The sequence below is a fragment of the Balearica regulorum genome, chromosome 3 (assembly GCF_011004875.1).
Source record: "Balearica regulorum gibbericeps isolate bBalReg1 chromosome 3, bBalReg1.pri, whole genome shotgun sequence".
Lineage (NCBI taxonomy): Eukaryota > Metazoa > Chordata > Aves > Gruiformes > Gruidae > Balearica > Balearica regulorum.
In genome coordinates, this window is record NC_046186.1 from 35,064,735 (window position 1) to 35,091,343 (window position 26,609).

Consider the following 26,609-nt stretch of genomic DNA (forward strand, 5'->3'; position numbering starts at 1 on the left):
TGGAACACGGAAAATTCCAACTCAATATAAGGAAAAATTGCCAACATGAGAGTAGATAAGCACTATATCAGGTTGAGGTTGTGGAGTCTCCATCCTTGGAGATATTCAAAACACAAATGGGCAAGGCTCTGTGCAACCTGATCTAATAGCAGAAGGTTCAACAAGACAACTTCCAGAGACTTTTCCAGCCTAAACAAGCCTGTAACTCTGTTTTCCATCCACTGTATTTCCAAGATCCTCTGTAGCAAGGCTACTACTCACCCAGCCTGTTCCCAGTTTCCCAGCTGCAGATATGTCCTCTTTTTGTTGAAATTCATGCTGGCCCAATTCTCAAGTGTTTCACGGTCAGTCTGGATAGAAACTGTGTCCTTTGCTGTATCAGCAGCAACTCCCTAACTTAGTGACACCTGTAAATTTGCTGGACAGTGCTTTCTGGTTTAATATACAGGTTACTGATAAAAATACTGAAGCTTCATTATCAGCCCTGGAGTACTTTGCTTGCTACTGGCCACGATGCCATTGAGTACTACACTTTGGGCCTGGCAGACCAGCCAATTTTCAACTCACCCAATGGTCTGATCATACATTCTCAGCTTCCAGATGAGAGCTCCAGGGTCAGAAACCTTACTAAAGGCACATCCACCTCTCTCCCCTCATTCCCATAACCAGTCATTTCACTACAGAAGGTAATCATAATGACTGTTTCTGATTACCTCCTTGTTCTGTTTGAATTTAGAAATGGGTTCCAAGAGAAGATCATGCACATCGGTCTTTGCAGGGACTGAGGTGAGCCAGCAGCTGAGAGTGTTCCAGATCCTCTTTTTTGCCAGTCTTGAATATGACTGTAATCTTTGTTTTTTCCATTCATCACAATTTTTCACAGACCATACACAGGAGCCTTGCAATCACAGCAGCCAACAAGGCAACTACAACAGCCAACTTTTTCAGCACCTGTAGGTCAGTCCCAGGAATATGAATAAGTCTGGATGAAGTAGTTTATAACTTGTTCACCCAGTGCTGGCTCCTTCCCAAACTGTTCTGATATTTGCAGGGGTCAGGGAGAAAGTTCTGCCTGTGATGAGCAAGGTAAAAAAGGCCCTGAGAACTTCAGCCTTTCCCACATAATCCACATTGTGTTATCTCTTTACACATCAGCAACCCCACATCTTCCCTTTACAACTTGTTCTTATTGCTCAACTTGATGAAGCTATTTTTAGCTTTATCTGGGTTTTGACTTTCCTGATTTTGTCCCCAAGTACCTTAGCGATCCTTTTACATTCTTCCTTGTTGCCTGTTTTTATTTCCACTTCAAACATGTTCACTGTTTTTATTTTAGTTCATCAAGAATCTCCCTTTCAGTCAAGCTGGCCTTGTGCTGAAACTTCTAGTTTTCCCACACAAAAGGGTGGCTTGTTCCTACTCCCTCAGTGAGTTCACTTTGAAGGAGTCATCCAGCTCTGTTGGGCACCCTGCCCCTGCATGGCTGCTTCCCAGAGGATGTTGCTTAGCAATTTCTTCAATAACCAAGTCACTTCTCTGAAAGTCTAGAGCCCTATCTCTGCAGTTTTATTTCCAACCTTCTTCTAGATCCTTCATTTCATTGCCTTGCACTCCCTGAAGCCTAAGATACCACCGTGACTGTATTTTCCATCAGTTCTTCTCAGTCTGTGAGCAGTAAGTCCTACAGAACAACATCCCTTGCCACTTCTCTAATGTTTGCATTGGAAATGCGTCACCCACACAGTCTAACCTTCGGTTGTTTGCATGAAGCCACATTTCCCTCATAGAAGTTGTCTGTGGACAGTTGAGGCCACCCATAAAGATAGGTGCCTGCAGGTGGGATATTTTCCGTACTTGTTTGGAGAAGGCCTCTTTGCCCATTTCCTATCAGTCAAGAGGTCTGTAGCAGACTCCCAAGATGTCCCCAGAGTTACTTTCACCTCTGAAGTTGATGCAGAAGCTCCCAATAGGCGTGTCTCTAGTTTTGCCCTATAGAGCTCTGTGAAGTCATAGAATCATAGAATCACAGAATGGTTTGAGTTGCAAGGGACCTTAAAGACCATCTAGTTCCAACCCCCCTGCCATAGGCAGGGACACCTTCCACTAGACCAGGTTGCCCAAAGCCTCATCCAGCCTGGCCTTGAACATTTCCAGGGAGGGGACATCCACAACTTCTCTGGACAACCTGTTCCAGTGTCTCACAACCCTCAAAGTAAAGAATTTTTTCCTTATATTTAATCTAAATCTGCCCTCTTTTAGTTTAAAGCTGTAACTCCTTGTCCTATCACTAGATGCCCTTGTAAACAGTCCCTCTCCAGATTTCTTGTAGGCCCCCTTTAGGCACTGGAAGACTGTTATAAGATCTCCCTGGAGCCTTCTCCAGGCTGAACAGCTCCAACTCTCTCAGCCTGTCCTCACAGGAGAGGTGCTCCAGCCCTCTGATCAACTTCGTGGCCCTCCTCTGGACTCGTTCCAACAGGTCCATGTCCTTCTTATGTTGGGGCCCCCAGAGCTGGACACAGTACTCCAGGTGGGGTTTCATGAGAGCAGAGTAGAGGGGCAGAATCACCTCCCTCAATCTGCTGGTCACACCTCTTTTGATGCAGCCCAGGACACGGTTGGCTTTCTGAGCTGCAAACGCACACTGCCGGCTCATATTGAGCTTTTCATCAACCAACACCCTCAAATCCTTTTCTTGAGGGTTGCTCTCAATCTATTCTCTGCCCAGTCTGTATTTGTGTTTGGGATTGCCCCGACCCATGTGCAAGACCTTGCACTTGGCCTTATTGAACTTCATGCAGTTCGCACGGGCCCACCTCTCTAATCTGTCAAGGTCCCTCTGTCAAGCAGATCCTTAATATAAAAGATGACTCACTCCTTATCTTCCTTGCATATAAGTCTTCAATGGCCTGTTTGCTTCATGAATACCCTTCCTAGCATATTCTCTGTCCGAAGTGAACAGCCCCTAATGGAGATAGGTCTCACTTTTTGTCTCCACAACTCTTATTTCCTGGTTCATCAGGAAGGGGTCACTAGAGGCACCAATGCATCAAGGGCAGTGAATCATGCCAGATATTGCTCACTTGTCTGTTCGTTGGCAGCACTACCTATTGGATTGACTCAGATGTTCTGGTGAGACATAATAAATTGCGTGGCACTTTTTTCTGAGTCTCTCAGCACTGTATATCATTGCTTGCAATATCCTAGCATGTTAGCGGTATTTACTCTAGTGATATATCAGGCAATAAGGACTGAGGAGAACACTAAAAATGTCCTTGGGCAAGTCAGTCCTTAAAAGAGAGTCCATACAGGAAACAGAACTGGAAGAATCAATTTGCACAAAATACACAAATTTCAATGAAGGCATATAAAAGTTGTTATCAATGAATAGCTTATACACAATTATTCTTAGTAGCAAACAGGATTTTGAAAACATACTAAACCATCTGATATTTGCATAGAGTTGCATATTGATCTAAGCTGCAAAAGCATGGAATCTTAAAGGTAGATTGGTACTCTTCACCCTTGAATTCATAAAACTGTTTCAGGACTTGCATTCTTTGTGCTACAGTTTTAAGATTCATGCAAGCAACAGCCAAAGTGCTATGCCACGATCTTAAGTCCTTTCTCTATTAAATTCCACTAGTTTATGCTGGAGTAAGATTCACTTTATTTACATCTTTTCTTTGTTTTAGCTGCTGTGGCTCTTTCCACTGCCAGATTCTTTTCATTTGCATTAAATATTATTCATAATAATACTAAGCATTTCTATGAGCATCCACATATTGAGTATCTTACAGACAGTAATTAGTTCTATTTGCAGCAACTAATGTAATGTTGCTTTCAATTTGGTTTAAAATATTTATCTTTTCCTCCTGTGATTATATTATCCATTACAACTGCTGAGAAAACAGGCTCTACAGTAAAAATTATAAGTCATATTAAAATGCACTGGCTTCCTAAATGTAATGTAAAACATTTGGACTTCATTTTCTTCCAGACACATTAAGTTTTTATGACTTCATTTTTGAAAGATTATCCTGTGCTCCATCATTCATATTTGTTTCTGCTGTGGCACATTATCCATTTACTGACAAATTTATTATAAGATGGAGTTTGGAATTCTTGTATTTTGTGATTTTTTAACTTCTTTTCTGAGTTCACCTAGAAATTCACATCAATGTCTCAGTCAAACATAAGCAATTATCTGAAAGTCAAATGAAAGATAAATGCTCAAGCATAAGCAGAGTGCACTGTTTAACTCTTCTCTGGTGCTCAAAACAAGTATAGTAACAGCAGAGCTGCATTGAGACATCCATTTTTCTTTTATTTCATTCCATGTTTGAAGAACAGTATTATGACTTCAACAAAAGAATTAATATTTTCATCAGCCATTCTTTTAGTAACAAAAATTAGGTGCCATTCAATCCTATACAAAATATTTTTAGATTTTACATAAAGTCACTATTTTATGCACAAAAACATTTGCAGAAAACTTCATGATAGTTTCCATCATATGAAAAAACACCTTTTACTTTCTCATAAAATATAAGGCAGTCTGCTTTTTAAGAGGTGACTGAAGGCAACTTTTATTAGAAGCATCAGAATTTACCACCATCAGCCTCATCATACAGCTGTAACCTTCAGCATGCTTTGATATTCTTGACCACGTGTGGTTTACAGTTAGCCTCCAGCTTCTAGAGCTAAAGTTGCTGTCAGAACAAATATCGTCAGAAAGCTTTTCTCTCTAAAGCCAAAATGGTCTTTTGTGAGCTGATTTCTAAAGAAGGGCCTGCTCCTGCGTCTGCCACCAGCACTCCTTGCGACTCTGGGAAAATCACGTTACTCCCTTGTATTTTCTGGATAATAATGCTCTTTCATCTGCCTACTTCCAGCGTCCTCTTTATGGCAGAGACCGTCTCTTCCATGGTGTAAGAACTGCACCCAGTGCATAAAACAGAACTTGCTGATACCCAGGCAGGCAGGAATTTGACAGAATAAATACAACTCTTCCTTCTTTCAGACCCATATCAAATACAAGGTCCAAATTCTAAAACTTAAAAAATCTGTATCAATGGTACATTTAAGCCATGTCAAATTAGATATTTCCAGCTCCTGACCCTGAACCTTTTCTTAAAACTTGAACTCTGCAAAACCAAATTATTTTAGCTTCAAAACCCTTGGCTAATTTATTTTCATTTTGCTTCAGTTTTGTAAGCCTTTGTGCTTCCGGCTTCTGGCAATGTCTATAAGAAAGAATGCCAAAGTCCTTTATTCAGATCTTATGCTTCGCCAAATGAAAAGGGGAAAACACTCAAAAATCATGCAAGGCAGTGTTTCTCATGAGTCTTCTGTTCTCGATGAACTTTGTAGGCCAATTTTGGAAATGTAAAAGTTCATAATTTAAGAGACCAGATAAGGAACCAAACTTCTGGGATTCACCCATTTGTCACTAATTCCTCTTCCTTCTGGCAACAAAGCAAGACTGCTGAAGGGAGGAAAAAACAACAAAAAAAGGGAGAAAAGTTCAGAAATTTTAAAAAAAAAATGGAATGAGAAGATCCTTGAACAGACTCAAAAGTAAGTCCTGGAGGAAAAAAAAAAAACAAACATGACAATAGAATGGAGGGAGCTGCCTTTCAGAGGGTGAATTATGGAGAGGTAAAAAGGGATGAATGACTAAGACAGGCATCTAAGTGGATAGACATCTATGCTTTGCCTTAGAAGCCAAAACAGCTACGTTAGACTGAACACCTCAGTTCAGACAGCTAAAGCTGAGGTGAATGTTACCTAATACTGTCTTATAACCTTATTAATTCTTTTTTATAGATCAGTAATTATTTTGTTCAGCAATATTGGTAGTATTTAAGGATCCTAATTTTTATACACAGGTATTTGATGGAGTATTTATAATAGGCCTCTATAATTGTTACACATGCGAAACTCTTGATTGTAATAAAAGGCATTATTACAACTTACAGATAAACACTGTGGTGTTCGAGTACTGTACTACAATATTTTGGAATTTAATGTAGTTACATAAAAATCTTGTGTGGGAAAAAGGAAGAAAAGTATTCAGGTTAGCCTACTTTACTTACATTCACACATGTGTACATCTACCCATGCACTGCAGTGATCTGTGAACTCGCACCATGCCCTCTGCACTCCTCTAGCTATTTAAAGTTTTTTTGATATAAAGAGCCTTATAAATTTCCATTGTCTTGGAACTTGGAATTACAGACACTTTAATCATATGGTTCTCATGTCATCTGATCAAATGATCCTAATCTTCTGAATTTTCACAGCATTGCACGACTTTTAGCCACATGACTTTCATCACATTTGGTGGATGTCAGGAGGCTAAAACTTCACACATCACTTTGAAAATGTACTCCTTTAAAGTGCTATTGTTAATCATGTTCATGCGTGCCTGCTGGGATTCCTTACAGTGCTTTCTTAGGCTCACAGCTGGTTTTGATTTCTGTGGATGATGCAAAACCCTTCTCTTCTCACTCACCAGACACCAACCCTACTTTCTTTGCTGAAGTTGCAAGTCTGCAAAATCTCTATTTTTTCACTAAAGAAATGCTTTTTATGACTAACCTGATTTTGTTTTAGTTGATGTTTGGCAGAAATACTTTTCATTTTTATTCTTCATTTCTAAAAGAAAAAGAACAATAGTGATTAATGGAAGAAATCTCTTAATAGCAATCTAATATATACACTAAATATGCATCTGTCTGTGATATAAATAGATGTCTATATAAAGACATACTTATAAATGCTGTATATGGAAATAAGTACAAGTAGGCAGAGGTATGAAATATATATGTTCCTAAGATCTGATGAGAATTAAGACTAATCTTCTCTTAAATTTGACTTGATGCAACCACAGTTGCCCGGTTCTCAGCATTGGATGTGATCTTTACATTTATATCGAGTAGTGTGCAAATGGCTCAGACGATCATGGCCCAGAGTGCCCCACAATTATTGGGCAAAATTAAATTGCACTGCCGGCAGTCATATGTGCACCTTGTCTGGAAGCACCACTTCCAGCTGAGATTCTCTCTTCCCTTCTTTCTTAAAAGTCTGATGTCTCTTCTGAAAAACAAGACAAGCTCCAACCTACTGTCGCACAGTGGCCACAGAGCAGCTCTTAACATTAGCTAGCAAGTTCTCCTCTGAGCATTATCATAGTTGCTCTTCAACAAAGACCAACAGCAAGCATTTTTCCAAGCAACTCATTTATGGAGTTCTCTGATACCACTCCATCTTTCTTTCCTTTAGGTAGTATTTATATAGGGAACTCAGCCTCCCAAACTGCTGGGAGGAGCCCAGGAGTGCTGCCCTCACATGTAGAGCTCCACGCATTCAGCTCTTCTCTCCTGTTCCTTAGAAATAACTTTCAAATCAAGGAAAAGGATAACATTGCAACCATCAGTTAATATCCAAAACATTTCCCCTCCACTGTAAACAGCCTTTTGTCTGCTGCAAAAGACAATGTTGCACTATTTGCTGGCATTCACAGAAATGGTCCTTTATTAGAGATACCTAATCCTTTGTCATGGTTTAACCCAGCTGGCAGCTAAAACAACCACACAGCCATTCACTCACACCCCCTTTCCCAGTGGGATGGGGGAGAGAATTGAAAATGGAAAGAAAAAAAAAAAAAACACCAACAACAAAAAAATAAAATAATGTGTTGAGATAAGGACAGTTTAATGGGACAGAAAAGGATGATGATGATGATGATGATGATGATGATGATGAGAAGAAGAAGAAGAAGAAGAAGAAGAAGAAGAAGAAGAAGAAGAAGAAGAAGAAGAAGAAGAAGAAGATACGAAACAAGTGATGAACAGCATAATTTCTCATCATCCAAAGTCAATGCTCCACAAGACCCCAGCTGCCCCACCTTCTGGCTCAGCCCCCAGCTATATACTGAGCATGACATCATATGGTATGGAATATCCCTTTGGTCAGTTGGCGTTAGCTGTCCTGGCTGTGTCCCCTCCCAGCTTCTTGGGTGCCCCCCACCTTCTCGTTGGCAGACCCGTATGAGAAGCTGAGAAGTCCTTGACTGCTTGGCAACAACTAAAAACATCAGTGTGTTATCAACATTATTCTCATACTAAATCCAAAACACAGCACTATACCAGCTGCTAGGAAGAAAATTAACTCTAACCCTGCTGAAACCAGGACATCAGTATTGCAGAAATACAGGATGCTGGATGAGAGCCAGTGTCCTCAAGCCAGTAATCCTAACAGGGGGTTTATCTTCATCGAATCATAGAATACTTGGGGTTGGAAGGGACCTTAAAGATCATCTAGTCCCAAGCCCCCTGTCATGGGCAGGGACACCCTGGACTAGACCAGGTTGCTCAAAGCTCCATCCAGCATGGCCTTAAACATCTTGTTGCACCAATGTAATATAATTCACAGTAAGAAAAATCTTATCACCAACCATCTTGTTTTTCAGCCTGCCATAAACTTCTGTGCTTCAAGGAAGACATTTTAATTTCTGACCTCTTGGAGACAGATTCACCCACTCAGATGCCAGGAATTTAACGAACAGCACACAAGGTGCTGGGGTGGTCAGTGGGAGCAACAGGTCTGCCCCGCTCTGACCCTCCAGCCAACCTCTCATGTGCCTGGCGAGGCATGCCTAGGGAAAAGTTTCTACTAAATATACACTTTTTCAGTGAAATGCAGTTAGGAAAGGTTATTCCTTCCCTTAATTATTTCAGCTTTATGCCTAATGCTCGGGGGGACATATCCAGGCCTTGCTGATTCTGAAAGGCTCATGAGCCAGCCACTACTTTGAGGTGCATCTGTCTGCACTTACAGGGAGGGTGCCAAAACCAGCAAAGGTTTAGATCTCTACAGCCAAGAATTCTGAAAACACAGACCAAAAAACAGTAATTTTTGACATCAGAATGAGTCAACTCCAACAGATGAGACAGATTAAAACAAAAGGTTAGAAAACAAAGCTGCCCTTTGGCACGCAGGTCCTTTTCACCAGTCTTCTCTTAGGCCAACAGCTTTCTCCTGGCACCCTGGGTTGCAACAAACACTGGGCAGCCTGCGTGGGGTCCACTGGGAAGGTCTTCTTCCCATCACCTCCAAGACGTGTATTTGTTCCCTGAGCCTCTCAGAAAACTTCCAATGTCTAAACCCTGCAGGCTCCTGCCTGCTGGCTCCCTCATGCTCTCACACTGACTGTCCCATCTTCTACTCCAGATGTGCATAACTAGATAGTCCAAGAGAAACCTCCTCCTCCCAGGAGCTTCATCTGACCCAGAGAGCAACATTGAGGACAAGGCAAATAGAGGTCTCCTTCCTGCTGCCCAGCCACTCTTTACAGCAGAAGACATCTACGATAAGTAGTAAGCACATCAAGTGAATGTGCTTTCTTTCACCACCACTGCCTTTGTGAAAGGCCACAATCATTCTCATAGCAGAGGAATGCTTCTTATGAACCAGGTAACCATTGCAACTTCCAGAGAGTCTGCAGTATTGCCTAGTCCATCATTCCTCACCTTCAAAATGAATTCAGAACTCACTCGCATTGGAGCTTCCCACCTGTAGCAAAGGCAGAGGTTGCAATATCACTAGTTGGAACTGAGGATCACCTTTTTTTCTCTCTTTGCCATTCATGGGTTATTTCTAACAAGTTTTTAGCAGGACTGAAAGCACATTAGAAAAAAACAAAAACAAAAAAAACCCCCCACCAAACCAAACAAAAAACCTGATAGGAGGAAGTTGTTAAGTTTGCTGCTTCCTTCTCTATCCTTTTTTGCATCCTGTTTGCTGAAACAATATCAGCCTTTGATTATTGCTAGAGAGAATGGATTATTTGTGTTCAACTTGATTACTACATGTAGGTATCTATTTGTTATCAATATCCTATTCTGGGGTTTGTTCAGAGGATTGAGGCTTGATGTGGGGCTTTTTTCCTTGGCTTTTTGACTCCAGACATAGCCAGACTGTCAAATGCAGTTTCCATGTGCAAAGCTTCCAATTAAAAGGGCGAATCTCCTGGTTTTACATAACTGAAAGCTTAGATAAGTTTCATAAAGTGGTAAATTTTTATATCATAGGCATGTAAAAATTTTAAGCCATCTACCTGCATAAAGACAATAAAGTTTATACGAACACATTAATTCTCTTCCCTTTTTCCTCCCTCAGTTTCTCTTATTTTATCTTCAGAGTTCACAATTCTGTTGACCGAGAAAAAGCTTTCCTCTCTCTCCAAACTTCATTTTTAAGTGGGGAGTGTTTTCTGTTTACTTGCAGTTGTGATGTATGTTTACAGATGCTTCTCTGACTTTTCTAAACTTGGCTGAAAAGCTTGAAGTCTTTTTTATCACAGCCAGACATTTCTTCTATGATTTGTTACTTATATGTAATGGTTCTTCTTGTTTCATCATCTCTTGACGTACATACATCCTGATATACATCAAACATTTTATCTTTGTTATTTCTGATAACAGCTGTTGTTTTCTTCACAATTATCTGTTTCAATTTACTACAAATTTCTCTTACATTGTCTCTGGTCATAAATCTAAAGTCAATGTTTGCTTACAGAATTGACCTGTTCATGTTTGGGGATTCAGCAGATTATTTTATTTTAAATTTCAGAACTGATTCAAAATGCTGCAAATAAATATGCATACAGAACTGGCCAACATCTCTTCAGTCCTATTCTCACAATCCCTCTCCAAATTGAACAGCATACTGCAGTTATTACTTGTCAGTATTATCTTTCTACATTCTGTTCCATGGTTCTTAATCTCTGGAACTCACTTCTATATTTAGTTTTGCTTTTATGGTTATTAAATGCAAATTGAAATTTTTCTGTCTTATTTCCATTTAGCTGCCATCTACAATGGAAATGTAAATATTATTCCTTATATAAATTTAATCCAATTAATTTTAATTTGTTCCATAATTTTAATAATTTAATATTATATAACATTAACTTTCTATATTAAAAAAGATTATTCTGCTTCTTTTTGTTAGATGTTAAAAAAAAGAAAAAAAAAGCAGATCTTATTGTCTTTTAGTCTCCCTTCCTGGTCAATGATGTGAAGCATTTTTCTGTCCCCTGGATATAGAGGGAGCTCCAACAGTAAGTCTAGACCCATCTAGAGTTTGATACAATTGCTCACAGGTGGGTGTCAAGTGCCTTTAGAATGCCCAGGAGTACACATGGCATCCACAGGGGACAGGTAGATGTGTCACAAGGCCGATGGAGGACTGATACCCTCCCCGAGCAGCATCTAGAGGACAGGAAAGATTGCCTAAGACATCTCAAAAGGTATTGCCTAAACGTAGATGTTGTCATCATAAATTGAATTCCACTTCTTGGTTTCTGTTCAGTTGCACAAGTTTTAGTGCCTACTGCTGTTTCTGGGATTGTCTGGCCTCTGGCTGCCACATCCAAAGAATGCCTTACCTAGCACATTTCCCAGCCTTATGTTGCAAAGAATAGGTGCCCAATGCTGTTTCCATCACTCTAGGGTATTTAAGACTTCTGCATAAGGCTGACACGTATAGCACAGCTCCTACGGGATGCCTCATTACCAAAAATTCACCATCTTCACAGTCATTTCTCACACAGGATATTTCTAAAATCTTTACACCTTAAAAAGATTTTCCAGTGGAAGCACCAACAGAACAAAGTAGGCTAAACTAAAAGCTAGAAAGCTTTCTTCTGCTTCTCTACTAGGGATCACAGTATTCATTCTCAAAAAGAAAGAACCAGAATCCTTTCACAGTTGGATTAATGAACTCTTTTCCTCATTTGTGATGATTCAGCTGATGACTCATTCATCAAGTTAATACTGCTCTATTCTGTGTTCCCTGTTCCCCCAAAAAGTGACCCAAGAGTAAATTAAAACAAAGTAATAATTTAGTAACATAAGTAAGATATGTCATTACTTCAAGGCTACCACAGAGAGTAGAGTTCCTCTTTTCAGACATAATCAACAGTTTTTTCCTCTGATTAGCTTATCCTGGCCAAGAATTGAAAGAAAACAAGTACAACAGCACTTGCACTTTGTGGTAAAATAACTATTTATCAGATATGGCACTGTGTATTTATTGCTAATTGCCTTAAGTAGTCATAAGCATTAAAGAAGGCGTTAGCAAGTAACAGTTTCATGCACTCTTTCTCTCTCTCCCCTGGAGAGTCTGCCTATCTGCTTTTTGTATCATGCTGTTCTCCCTGTCCAATTCTTTTCTTCTTTGACACTTCCCTTGGTCTGATTTGAGGACCCAGGTTCTTCATTTCTTGTGCAAGAAACTTTGCCTCCAGTGTTTCACTTCCCACAGCTGTGCTAGGCCCTTTGCTTCTGCAAATTTTTCCCTATGATCAACTCTGATTACAGGAAAACAGTTTAAATTCCCTGTAAAGAGTCATGCAGACATGTGATAATACATTATTATTTGCTTAATCATCACAAGTTGCTCGCAGCTGAGAATGAACAGGACAACATAGTGTAAATAATATTAGCAGTTGTGCAACAAGACCAATGTACTGTAGGAGTCTTGCTGTAGTTGAACTGCAAGCCTGTGTCTTCACTCACACTGGTGCTCTTTTGCTGCCTGTTTACTCCTAACAGCTCATCAGAGTTGGCTGGTAGGTTACATACAATCAAATAAACCTCCAATGTCCATGAGGTGTCTTTCTCAGAAGACATCCTTCCTCTTTCTGAGTCTCAGCTTTGTGCATCGGAGCTGTGTGGGCAATGGCATTATGCGCTAAGAGGTTCTCGAGAGTTGTTTTATAGTTCACTCCAAAGGCTGCACTGGAGCACAGCTTATCACAAAAACAAAACCATGTCTGGACTTGACTGATTATACAGTCTATTCTGAATCCTTTTAGTCCCCTGGAGTAATGGTCATCCCTGCTATTAAAAAATTGTATGACTAATGTGTCAGCGCAAGTTAAACACTCTTCAATTTACATTGTGATGGTCTCATTCATCTTCAATGTCTCAGGGGCCTTTAACCATTTGCACAGAAGCTCATGTTTCATCTTGGAGAAATTTAATCTTTGAATGGTCTCTCTGATCTACTGATCAGAAAGATATTGAGGTGTTAGAGTGTGTCCAAAGAAGAACAATGAAGCTGGTCTAGAGCACAAGTCTTATGAGGAGTGGCTGAGGGAAATGGGGTTGTTTAGCCTGGAGAAAAGGAGGCTGAAGGGAGGCCTTATCGCTCTCTACAACTACCTGAAAGGAGGCTGTAGCCAGGTGGGTGTCAGTCTCTTCTTCCAAGTAACAAAGGACAGGACAAGAGACCTCAAGTTGCACCAGGGGAGGTTTAGATTGGATATTAGGAAAATAATTTCTTCACCAAAAGGGTTGTTAAGCACAGGAACAGGAGAACCATCATACCAGTGTCAAGGTTTCTGGGTGCAAGGCCTTGAAAGCAGCAACAAAAAACAACTGCATGAGAACAAGGGAAAAATAGTGCTCCAAAGGCTTTCAAAAGACATTGCAACAAGAGCTTAGGTGAGAGGTTACAGAGCTTCCAGGGAAAGGCAGGCCAGAGCCTTGCAAGTGGGAGGCCCTTGCAAAAGCTAAGGCACCTAAGGCATTGTGCCACAACACTCATCTCACACACCAGAGTGTCTGTGGTGCTCTATTCCTTTTTGAAAAATTAAAGCTGAATCAAACTTTGAAAGCTGATTTTGTAAAACTGCTGTCTAGCCAAGGCAATGATGGTTTGTAATAGCAGAGCAGCTTCTCTACAAAACTTTGAGCATGTCCCTTGCTTTTCTGCCACAGGATTTGTCAGCCTAGGATATGATTAATGTAAAATGTATTTATTTTTAACTAAGGGAATGGTCCACATTGCACAGTCTTTGGCAGCTCCTGAGTCTAGAGATGTCTAAAGCATGTCTGATGTCTCTCTGGTTGTCCTGAATGTCCTGCAAGCACCTGAAGCACATACTTGAGAAATGCTGGATTCGGCAGCAGCTCTTCAGGAAATAGCTGGAAGTTTTAGTGGTTCCTAAACTGAAAGGATCAGCTACGCTCTATTGTTGAAGAAAATAAAACAATGCCATTGGAGATGGAGAAACAGAAACCTTATTTGCAAAGGACATGAAAAAAAAAAAAAATCCTTTTTCTTATATTTAGGATGACAAGAGTTTAGCTGGAGTATTTTGTCCAGTTTAAGGTGCTGCAGTTTGAGAAACCTGTGAATCAATTAGGGAGAGTGCAGATGAGAAAAATCAGGAAGTCTAGGAAAGGATAACCTACAGGAAAAAATTGAAAGACACTGAAAAAATGTATGCAGTGCAGAAAAGTGCAGAGAGAAATAAGGCCCTTTCTTTGAGATGAAGTCTGTTCTTCCACTCTGTCATACCTATAAAAATCTTAAGGTCACCCAGTGCAGACTGCCTACTTTAAAGTGTTTCCACAAGGGACTGAGTTCCTAAACACCTTAGAACAAACGATAGGATGTAAGAATTCAGCTTTCTTACTTACTTTATGCTATCCCTAATAATAGATAGTAAACCCTAGAAACAACTGACTTAAAAAAGGACAATATTGTTCAGCTTCTGCTCTGGATTAAATGATGATGTCCTCAAGAATTAATCTTCCACTGCTACTCTGTTTCTTTGTAAATAGAATAATCTGCCAACTGCTACATTTGCACTCCTTGACAAGTGAAGAAGACATCACTCTTCAAATATGTTGTTGCTTATTGTTTGGCTTTTGATGGCTTTATCACTAGCCAGTTAGTATGTGCGATTTTTTCCAGTTATGCTGTTCGCATCAAAGCAGTAAGAAGCAGCTGTAGTACCAGGATGCTGAGCTTATGGAGACTGCAGTAATGTAATTTTTTCCCCTGGAAAAAATTTAGGAAGGATTTTGGATACTTTTCCAAGGTCAGTAGGTCCGTGTCAATGCATGTCATTGATATCCAGAGGGAAGAGAGAGGCATTTCTAAACATGTTGTTTTCCAAAAATGCCTTCGAGCTTGTAGATGTCCAGACTGTTACAAACATGAAAGCTTTTATTCTAGGCTTTATGTTCTGTCACCCTGACCCCACAAAACGTATGGGCACTAAATAGAAAGGTTTCAAATCAGGGGATTCATATGGTCACAAGCATTTTTAGGTTAGATAAGCATCTTGCATAACTAAGACTCCATGTAGACTGTTTTACATTGAACTCTCATTGGAGCAGGCACCCTGTAGAATGAGTCCCACCTCACTGAGTCTTTGAAAGGTTATTATCCTGATTAATGAAGTATATTAACTATGGCTCATATACTCACCTCTAACACTGCTCCCGTGTATGACATACAGTCTTTCTTCCATTACCTAAGTTTCAATTCTACTTGTGTAAGAGCATGAACTACAGATATCATCTGTGTAAAGGGTTTCTATTAGTGCCTGAATAAAGAAAAAATCTTCTCTGAGATCAGTGGCTACTCAGAACATACGGCAAATCTGAATATACACCTAAAGCTGTGTTCATTTCAGTTATTTGACTGAAATGTTAATGGCAATTTAACGGGTTGGGAAAAGGAGGGAAAAAGCTCAATGCTACAAAAGATAACAATTAAAAAGAAAAAACCCACAACATATCTTCCTTCTAGGATATTTCACTTCTCTTGTGATCTAGGCCAATGACAAATAAGTGTCTGAGGACAATGTCTTTTAATAATTCCTAGAAAAAGTACAGTAACTTACATGTCCATAAGCCAAAAATTCAGACTAGGGTTTACCCTAACCACAACATTAATGTAGCTCTGTCTTTGTAGAATTCTTGTTTATCTGTGGGAAGTAATACTGTAGTGGATAGTAGTAATTTTGGCAGTGTAAACGGCCATTAAGGAAATGATAAAATTTATCCCAAAAGCTAAACATTTAAAAATGCTTCAGTTGCCATTCTGTTTTGATTACCTTTTTTTTTTTTTTCCCCTTCCCTGAAATCTGTATGCAGCTATTCCAGTCTCTGCCAATCACCTCACCAGTCTTGTTTTCCACCCAGCTAAACATACACCAAAAAGTCTCGGGCTAAGCCTATCTCTATAAAAAAAAGGCTTTTGTTTATCCTCTACCCTTGTGTTCCAGTACAGATGTACATGCAGTGGGCTGCGACAGGGAAGATCAGATGTATTTCATTTCCTTGATTAGCACTAAACAGGCTGCTAGTGTCAGGAGCTTGATTCAGCTTTCCACACATAAGCATCTGATGCCCTTTGAGGTGCTCTAGAGTATTCTACCCAACTTCCAGCAGCAGATCTCAAAGAATTTTGTTTCCCTCCAGCTCTGTATCATCTCTGCTGGCCCACTGACGATGTCTCAGATTCATAAACTTAAATATCTAAAATCATTTTAGACAGCCAAAGGTAACTGAAACACTGCCAACAGCATGTTTACAGTGGGGTGAACTTGTTCTCTGGGCTCAGACCAATGATGAAAGGCTCAGTTAGGCACATTTGGGACATCCTGAAAAAGTCAGGAGAAAAATAAATAGCATAGGCAAGAAAGAAAGAAGCTAGACTGTAGTATTGAGCAAGAGAGCAAAAGAAAAACCTGGAAGTGCTTCTACTCTGATGATGGATACCTAAAAATTAGGACAGGGGAAACACTGCAGGCATTGAGTGGTCGCCCTGATAGAGCAGCACATCAAAGGCCTCCTGGAAGGACGACTTCCAGTGTGGTGTTTGGAGGTTATCAACGTTAGAGGGGCAGGATGCATAGGTGAGGGAGTAGTGCTGTACATGAAATACAGCAGTTCAAGTATCACAAGAAAAAAGAAGCATCCTGAAATCTCTATGGGTAGAAATCCCATACTCTAAAAGCAGAAGTGTAATACTAGAACTGTTCTACTGAGCCCATTTTGGAATGCTGGTAATGATCAGGAAAAGTTCAACAGGACTAGAGAAGCTGTGAATTTTGAAGATTTAGTAATAATGAGATATTTCAGATGCCCAGTTATGGACTGCTTCCTCAACCAGACAGTTGTAGGACCCACAAGAAATGATACTGTTCCAGATATAGCCTTGATTGTTCATAAGGCCTACTTCGAAATATATTAATGGGAAAGCTGTTCTGCAATAATAGCCACAATACAATTGATTTCAAAGCTGTGACAGCAGACATGAAGGTAAATCAAAGCATCACAAGGAATTTCAAGAAAGAGGACTCTCTAAAATCAGATAATTAGGAGGGAAAAAAAAAAAACAACAAACCCAAAACAAAATAAACCCACACCAAACCTGAAAAAAAATTGCAATCCAAAAAGCAAAATGCCTACAAGCAGCCTGGAAGCTGTTCAAAAACACCAGAATACTCAGGTAACCTCAATGCTGCAATTCAGAAAGAAAATAAAAGCATTCAGTTAAAAAAGAATGTAAAGGAAAAGATATTCTAAAAGATAGTAAGAACTACACAGGGCTGGCCGGTACTCACACCAGTGCTCTGAAGTAACTCTAACACGAAATTGCAGAGCTGCTGACCAAGGTATGCAACCTGTCACGCGAACGGCCACGATGCCAAAGGACTGATGATGTAACTCCCATCCACAGAAGGGACTCTGCAGGAAAACCTGGGCACCATAGACTAATGAGACAGATTTCCAGCTCTGGTGAGATGGTAGAGTCTATAATGGAGAACAAGACCACAAAACATGTGGATAAATCAAGCCCATCACAAAAAAGTCAGTGTGACTTCTGCAAAGGGAAAATCTTGTCTCACTAACCTGCTGCCCACAGACTTAATATATTCAGAGTTTTAAAAATCCTTTACCATACTCCAGACTAAAGTTATAACTGCCAGAAAGCAGCAGGAGCAGGGCTGCCCCATGAGAAGGCAAGCCAGGCGCAAAGTGTGACCCCAGCACAAGCAGTGCCCTCACCCTTGGGCACGCTACCACTGTACCACGGCACCTGAGCAAGGCCAGTGTGGTGAGTGTAAGAGGTGTCATCAGCTGCCCACTGATCACCCGGCAAGGTGAAGTCAGGCACTGAGTCACGTCCAGGGTCAAGCCAGGAAGTCCTGCCAGGAAGAACAGGAGATAGAGCAGGAGATTACCTACAGCACAGGTCCAACCACAAGACAGGGCTAGAGATAAGGCTATGCCAGCAATGCAATAAAATCTCAGCCAGTAAGCCAGGGCAGCAGGACAGAAGGCCAAGAACAAGATTACCTACAGCGTGGCTCAGGCTCAGGGCCAGGGCTGAAATGAAGCCCCTGGGCCCACAGGCAGAGGTGTGGTTGTGGACCCCGGGTGAAGCTGGTCAGGGCAGTTAAGGCTTATTCGTGCCCTCAGGTCCTGACAATTGCAGAAATCAAGTCACCATAGGACTGGAGTAAAGGCTCTTCTGTGGAATTAAAATTGGTTCAGGGAGAAAAAGCAGAGTTTCACTAGCAGAATCCCTTGGCAGTTGCTGCTGGGACTGGTTTTAGTTGCCATCTTCATCAGTGATCTGATCAGAGGAACATCTAGTGAAATCTCCAAGTCTGGCAATGATACTAAGGCCTTTCAGGTAGTAAAATCCTGAGAGAGTGGGAAAAAAGTGGCAGGTGAGTTTCAGTGTAGAAAAACAGATGCAGCTCTCAGGTCTGAGTTCAGCAACTCAATGTGCAACTCAAGTATCTGGAGTCACCTCAGCCGTCTGAAATCATTGGCTTAGTGTGCAGCAGCAGCCTAAAGACAGTCACTGGAGCGCTCTGTGTCACCAGAAAAGGTGTGGAGAACAACATGGTGGGCATCATTTTGCCACTATTGAAAACTCTTTTGCACCTGCATTTGGTGTACTGTCTGTAGCCTGGTCTTCATGTCTAAAGGGCGCAGGGGAGATAAATGAAGTGCAGAGAAAGACATTTAAAATTATCAAGATGATGAAGCAGCTGCCATACAGTAAGAAACTAAAAACCCTGGGACAGTTAAATTTGGAGAGAAGGTTGCATGGAATATTCATGAGGTTTATAAAGTCATAATAGTCATGGTTAAAAGGAACACAAGACTGTTTTTCACCATAATCCACAAGACTGTAACTGCAGGCACTCACTGAATTAGTAGGAGATTAGTATAAAACAGCTAAAATGAAGTGCATTTTTTACACAAAGGGTAGTGAACTTCTGGAACTTGTTGCCACAGGAATTTGTGGAGGCAGACAGTATCAGCAGGCGTAAAAGGAGATTAAACAAATTCAAGTGCAGCAGATCCATGAACAGATACTCTTGGACTAGAAATTATTCTCAGAGTAGGAAGTGGTCCTTTCTTTACTGTTCTGTATGATATTCTGATGGTTTATCCTTGAGGCATTGCTGGTGGTCATGTTTTTATAACTGGCAGTCTTACAGTTATCTGCAGTGGATGTACATTTGCTCAAACTATTGTCATTTTTAATGCCAGTATGAGTTGGGAGCAAAAACCACAGCAACATTTACACAGCAATAGAGAGTGGAGAGTTTGGAAACCAAGTAAACAATCTGGAACAGCATAGAGAAGACCGTTGAGCAGATGTACTTTAGCTAGGCCCCCACCTCCAACAATCTCTGAACTGCTGGATCCACATTGTATGTTCCTTGCTCTGTTAGCAGCCTTGTTTCAGAATAGTCTTCAAACTACTATAGTTCAGTATGATATCTGTCTCAGGCAATTCCCTGAGCTGAAATAGTTGGAGGCCAGAAGAGTACTTGGGGGAAATTTCTCACAGGGTTGCCCTTTAGGCTTCCCCTTGCTTCTGTTGTAAAAGGATATTGGGCTAGGCAGACCCTTGATCTGTGTCAGTATGGTTACTCCTACCTTGACCAGTGATCCTGCTGTAATCTGCGTATTGACTTTAGCAACAGAACATGCCGATATTAACTTTGTAATGAAATTTACTGATCTGTTGAAGCCACCCAATGGATGATGATATTCCCTTACACCAGTCAGCTCAACCAGTTGGGGGTGTTAAGAGTTGAACATTTCGAAGCCAACTTGTGGAAAGAGGATGTTCATGTAACAAAACCTCACTGGCTGCCTACCAGCAAATAAAATTCAGTCACTTCTTAGAGGTGCTATGTAGTAGTTTTAAAAATGCACTGGTTAGTCTGTTCATTGCTATTTTCATCCTCTAAAAGTCATGTTCCGTGACTGGCTTATATATTGTTATTTTTAGTATATTTTAAATTGGTCCATTTTTCATCTGAATGTCATTGTGCTTATATAACATGCTGAATAGAGCATTTTGTAGCTGATTAAAACACATTCAAATAACATTTTCCTTTAAATCACACAGTTAAATAACTTGCAGACCTCTCTATAATTATATGAGTTCACTTCTGTCTTACATCAAGCCCCACTATTTCAGACACCAGGTCTTGATGAAGCTAAAGAAAGGAGAAGTGTTGATTCAACATACAGATGGAGAGCCAAAGCCTGGAGATACTACGTGACTTGCTTGAAGTTAGTCAGGGAGCAGCAGAGGAGCTTGTATTGGGTTTGCGTGGCAAGGTTTTGGTAGTGGGGGGGTGGGCTACAGGGGTGGCTTCTGCGAGAAGCTGCTAGAAGCTTCCCCTGTGTCTGATAGAGCCAATGCCAGCCGGCTCCAAGATGGACCTGCTGCTGGCCAAGGCTGAGCCAATCAGCGACAGCGGTAGCACCTCTGTGATAACATATTTAAGAAGAAAAAAAAAAAAATCAACCTAAGGGAGCTTTTGCAGCCAGAGAGAGGAGTGAGAAGATGTAAGAACATCTGCAGACACCAAGGTCAGTGCAGAAGGAGGGGGAGGAGGTGCTCCAGGTGCCAGGGTACAGATCTCTCTGCAGCCCATGGTGAAGACCATGGTGAAGCAGGCTGTCCCCCTGCAGCCCATGGAGGAAGGATGAGGGGATGTAGAGATTCCACCTGCAGCCCGTGGAGGACCCCATGCTGGAGCAGGTGGAGGCACCTGAAGGAGGCTGTGACCCCGTGGGAAGCCCATGCTGGAGCAAGTTCCTGGCAGGACCTGTGGCCCCATGGGGGACCCACGCTGGAGCAGTCTGCTCCTGAAGGTCTGCACCCCATTGGAGAGACCCATGCTGGAGCAGTTCATGAAGAACTGCAGCCCATGGGAAGGACTCATGTTGGAGAAGTTCGTGTAGGACTGTCTCCTGTGGGAGGGACCCCACACTGGAGCAGAGGAAGAGTGTGAGGAGTCCTTCCCCTGAGAATGAAGGAGTGGCAGAGACAATGTGTGATGAACTGAACACAACCCCCTTCCCTGTCCCCCTGTGCCACTGAGGGGGGAGTAGGTAGAAATCAGGAGTGAAGTTAAGCCCAGGAAGATGGGAGGGGTGGGGGGAGGTGTTTTAAGATTTGATTTTATTTCTCATTGTTTTGTTTGATAATAAATTAGATAAATTTTCCTCTAAGTTCAGTCTGTTTTGCCCATGACAATAATTGGTGAGTGATGTCGCCCTGTCCTTATCTCGACCCACAAGCCTTTCGTTATACCTTTTCTCCCCTGTCTAGTTAAGGAGGGGAGTGATAGAACGGCCCTGGTGGGCACCTGGCTTCCGGCCAGGGTCAACCTACCAGACCTCTCTATAATTACATGAGTTCATGTCTGTCTTACATCAAGCCCCACTATTTCAGACGCCAGGTCTTGATGAAGCTTAAGAAAGGAGAAATGTTGACTCAACATACAGATGGAGAGCCAAAGCCTGGAGATACTACGTGACTTGCTTGAAGTTAGTCAGGGAGCAGCAGAGGAGCTAAATTAGTGCTAGATCTCTTGGGTCCTGAACCACAACCACAACATTGCCTTCCCTCTTCTCACCACTTCTATTTAAGCCACAGCTTCCCATATTAGTCTTCTACAACTACATTCCTAGGGAAACCCAAGGGAATCTATCTTTTTTGGGCCTTCCTTCTGTGTGTAGGTGTGCTGGCAGACGGGTGGGCGAGCAGCAGATGCCGTACATCTGACTGGGTGAGACTGTGCGGTAGCCAGAGAGCAAGGCTGCCAAGCCACTCCCTGCAGATGAAGGTCAGAGCCTGCCTGTATCCAGCAAATGTCCAAATGAGGATGTTAACAGAGAAACTTCTGTAGCAAGAGGCATGTATTTTGGCTCCTCCTCTTCCTTACACCACCACAATGACTCTTCCCGGTAAACCAAACTTGGAACAAGACAGAAACACTGAACATGTGTAAAAATGCAGTTTTATCCACAAGAGTGTTTTTCAGACTTCCTCTGGGGTCAAAGCAATATTTGCTTGCTCTGAACAATATTGCTCCTAACAATACAGACATTGTTTGAACAATGCAGATGCAGACCGAACAATTGCTCTTAATGCAAGCACTTAAACTTGTCAGCAATGCACTGCTAGAGAGGCTAGCAGAGTTAATGAAAGTGGAAAACTCTGCCATCTCCAACTATTTCCTTAGAAGTGAAATGAGGTGCCAAAAGAACTATTTCCAAAAGCTAATTTTCATCCAGTAACTCCAGAACCTTTCTGAGCAGGAGAGAAGGGGCTGAAAGCGGTAACCTGAAATGCAACAAATAGGTCACTGGAGGAAACTGTCTCCTTTCTTTGCTTACAGAGATGACTATTTGGGGAAAGCAGCTCCCCACATGTAGCACAGACCTTTGGAAATAATCCCAGGGCTTCAGGCCTTTGTGAAAGAACTGCACACACTCCACAGGGACCCCTGGGACCCTGAGCCCATGGGGCAGCCCTCTGGGCTCACATGTAGAAAAGGGGTTAACCCACCATCCTTGCAGAAGATGTGGTGAACCATCTCTCTCTCTGACACAGGGGCCTGAACTATTTTCCCACTCACATGGTGCTCTCATGTCCATTATCCTTCCACACCAGGGCAAATCATGTGGGATCTATTAGATATTAACTAACTGTATGTCATACATTCCTCTCTGTGCCCAATCCCTAGACCACATAAGTAACTTCAAGTTCAGATAACGTGCCATTAGATGCAAAAAAAAAAAAAAAAAAAAACCCAAACCAAAACCCAAACAACCAAAAAATCTCCACCACTCATAGCAAATGTAATATCTCCAACTTACCTTAGTTTGCCAAGAAACCTGGAAAATCTGAGCCAGGACAGAGAGACCTATTTACCCTTTCTTCTCTCATGACTATCTATCTAATCTGCTCATGGATCTTCATCGAGTGACTCTCAAAACCAGGTGATATATTTTCAAAGGGCACACAGCATTTACTTAAAGATTTAAATTGTGATGGATTACACATTCTTAGTTGTAGCATTTTAATAGTTAGTTACCTTCATTGTCAATAGTGCCACTAGGGTTTACTTGGCTTTAATTTCCAACTGCTGGATCGTCTGTTTTCTTTTTTAAGCTGTTTTGCTTTTTAAGCAAATGAAATTGATCTGCCTATGGAGAAGTCTGGGGAAGTATTTCAATAAATGATGGGACATGAACATAGGTTAGTTACTGGGTAACATCCTTTAGTCTGTAAGAGTTGATTTGAGCAATAATACTGTGAGCTACTTCTAGGTTTCAACCTACGTAATTATGCAAACCAGCAGTGTCAGGTAGTGATAACATGCCAGTTGATGTAGTTTTGTGTTTCTTTTGAGGTGAACTTTAGCTCAGAAACTCAGGGAGACAAGATTACTTTTTATAAGTAGAATGTAAAGTACCATGCAGAAGGATAACCATAGCTCAGGACAGTCAAACCATATCCCTCACTGCCTTTTGAAAACCACATCCTGTGATAATTTTGTGTTTGAACAATAACTGGATTTTTACAAGAATTCCTTAGGTCATCAGCTCAAAGTTTTTGTTAATTTTCTGTTGTTAGTCATAAAATACAAGGTCATTTCAGTGTATACTTATATGCACATATATATTTGTATAAAAAACATAGTGTGCATGTGTGTGTATGTAAATTTCTGTGTGGAGAGAGAGAACATGATAGTTTTTTTAAGACACAGGAACTGGAAGTTTAATTTAAAAGATGTTTATCGTATTCTGCAAACTCCCCAAACATTTCAAGGGGGCTGTTTGATACCTGTTTCCGTTAAACAGGTATACATCTCACCTGCTGGGTTTACACATCACTTTTATCTCATGTTTCCCAAAGAACCTGCGCTTTATCTGCCACAGCCTGTTTAAATTCATGTTAAATCCAGATGTTAGATTCATCTCCCTTTCCCGCAGACATGATCACTTTTCTTTTCTGTCCCACACGAGGCCCAGGATGGGTTACACACCTCACCCCCAGGCACTGGAGAACTGTCTTAGGCTCACAGAATAAGCACAATTGTCACTATTGATCTTTATTGATTATTTGCTTTGCAGTGATGCTTCTGTGTGTCAGTCATGGTCCAGGACCCTTCTGCACTGCACAATCACTAAACCAAGAATTGAGCTAATTTGCGTAGAAAAGACAATAGTTAGATCTACACAGATGGACACTACTTGGTCTCATAGGCAACTCTCTCCACTAACTAGTGTTGAGTCTCTCAGGTACTATAGAAAAGGAATATGCTAAAATATGTGTAGTTATTGAATTTATTAATATATATGAGGAGGTACCTCTCTCATGAGAAGAGCAGTTTGGGAAAATGCATGAAGATGCTTCTCATAAATATGTGACAGGAGGATGGTGATGACTTGTGCTGTATTGTTTAGAGCTGACATCCTGGGAATAAATGGATGATACAACTGCTTCTCAGTGCAATTGGAGAGGACAAGGAAAATAACACTTGCAGAAGCATTCCAAATTAGGAGTCAGGATAGTTGGCATGCCATTTTTCAATCAGGTGCTAAAATACTGTAGTATGCTAGTATGAAGCCAAGCTGAAATCACAAAGGAAGAAATCTAAGTCTTTTATTTACCCCACCAGCTATCCTGAATAATGGCTTTATATGGCTTAAATTTCTGTTAAGAAAAAGGCTTGGTCAATGAATCCCTTCTTCCAACTTACATGACTTCCCAGCTACACATTTCCCCCAAGAGCTGGCAGACCGTTGCTGATGGGCAGTCTAGAAATGAGAAGAAGCAGAAATTGGGGAGTGACTGCTGGGCCTTTCTACTCCCAAGGACACCGGTGCCTTGCATAGTTGCACCTGGGGCAGCAATTCCTCAAAAATGTTTACCCTAACTGGAGAGTTGGAGGACTTCTGCAGGAGGCCATACTGCCAAAAAATACAGTGGAGTAAACAGAGAAGTGAGTTGAGCCCAGGGTGAGGGCCGAGCCTTGGCTCACCCGCTCTAGAGAGGCAGCCTTGTTGCAAGCTAAGGAGGAACCTCTGATGAGGTCCTACAAACCAGTGCAACAAACTTCAAAGTAGCCCAACAGAAGTCACAGTCTGCAGCTGTCAGCAGAATTAACCAATATTAAAAAAAACACTAATGTACTAACTAACTGAAGCATAGTTTTGAATACACAAAACTAAGCCTCAGGCTCCTTATTTAGTGGCTCTGATTTGAGGCTTATATTAAAAATGGGGAGGAAAAAAAAACCAACAGAACCCTTCACTATGCTTTGTCTTGACTCTTACAAGCTAAAAGTAGCCATAAGGTTGTGTTTGATATGACCCAGATTTGACAAGAATAGCAGCCCTATCTATTGCTTCATTTTTAGGTAGCAAAAAAGGAGGTGCAGGAAATTATCAAATAGTGACCACCTGCTCTGCATGCATTAATGTTCTGGCATATACAAAAAAAAACCCAACTGGTACCAAAACAGAGACATGCTAACCTTAGAACTGCTGGTTTTGGTGCACACATCCTAAGACACTTTATGACTGTGTGGTCCTGACTATGCTTCCAGTTGCTGGCAGGAGAAAAGGGCAATGGAAATCCTTAAATTGCCTACACAACAGATTAAACAGTCTGGTCTCACAGTAGCATCAAGAAACTTGCTTGCAGACCTTGAGATCACAGGGCTGAACAGGAAAGCAAGACTTTGCTTGCATCATATCATTAAATATGTACAGTGGTATTGACAAAAGCCAGACATCCAAAGATTGCGTACATTTCCTTCAGGCAATCCACTCCAGATGCCGTCAAGTGACTTCTAGCGGTGCCCTGCTTGGAAAGAGGGATTAGCTGGCCCCAACTAATTCCAACATAAAAAATGTCACAAGGACAATATATAATAATGTCGTGGTTTAGCCCCAGCCAGCAACTAAGCACCATGCAGCTGCTCACTCATTCCTACCCAAGGGGATGGGAAGGAGAATGGAAAAAAACCTTGTGAGTTGAGATACAGACAGTTTAATAGGATAACAGCGAAAGAGGATTATTGTTATTTTTTATTATTATTATTAATAATAATAATTATATATATATAGAACAAGTGATGCACAAATGCAATTGCTCACCACCCACAGAGGGGGAAAAAAAAAAAGATGCTCAGTTTGTTTCCAAGCAGCGAATCTGCCTCCCAGCAGGCTTCCCCAGTTATATATGGAGCATGATGTCATATGGCAGGGAAAATCCCTTTGGCCAGCCTGGGTCAGCTGTCCTGGCTGTGCTCTCCCAGCTTCTTGTGCACCTGGCAGGGCGTGGGAAGCTGAAAAGTCCTTGACTTCATGTAGACACTACAACTACCTAGCAACAACTAAAAACATCAGTGTGTTATCAGCATTATTCTCATACTAAATCCAAAACAC

At 41.3% G+C, this 26,609-nt stretch overlaps 1 long non-coding RNA gene across 2 annotated transcripts; it reads right to left on the reverse strand.

Moving 5' to 3' along the window:
• Window positions 1–2,710: 2,710 nt before the first annotated feature.
• LOC142600946 (uncharacterized) lies at window positions 2,711–23,588 on the reverse strand. Of its 2 annotated transcripts, XR_012834447.1 has the most exons (4): window positions 23,028–23,588; window positions 9,537–9,579; window positions 6,604–6,660; window positions 2,711–5,488 (listed from the first exon to the last, which is right to left on the reverse strand). It is a non-coding gene; the product is annotated as an uncharacterized LOC142600946 (long non-coding RNA). The 2 variants fall into 2 exon arrangements; XR_012834448.1 differs by lacking the exon at window positions 9,537–9,579.
• Between the last annotated feature and the right edge of the window lie 3,021 nt (window positions 23,589–26,609).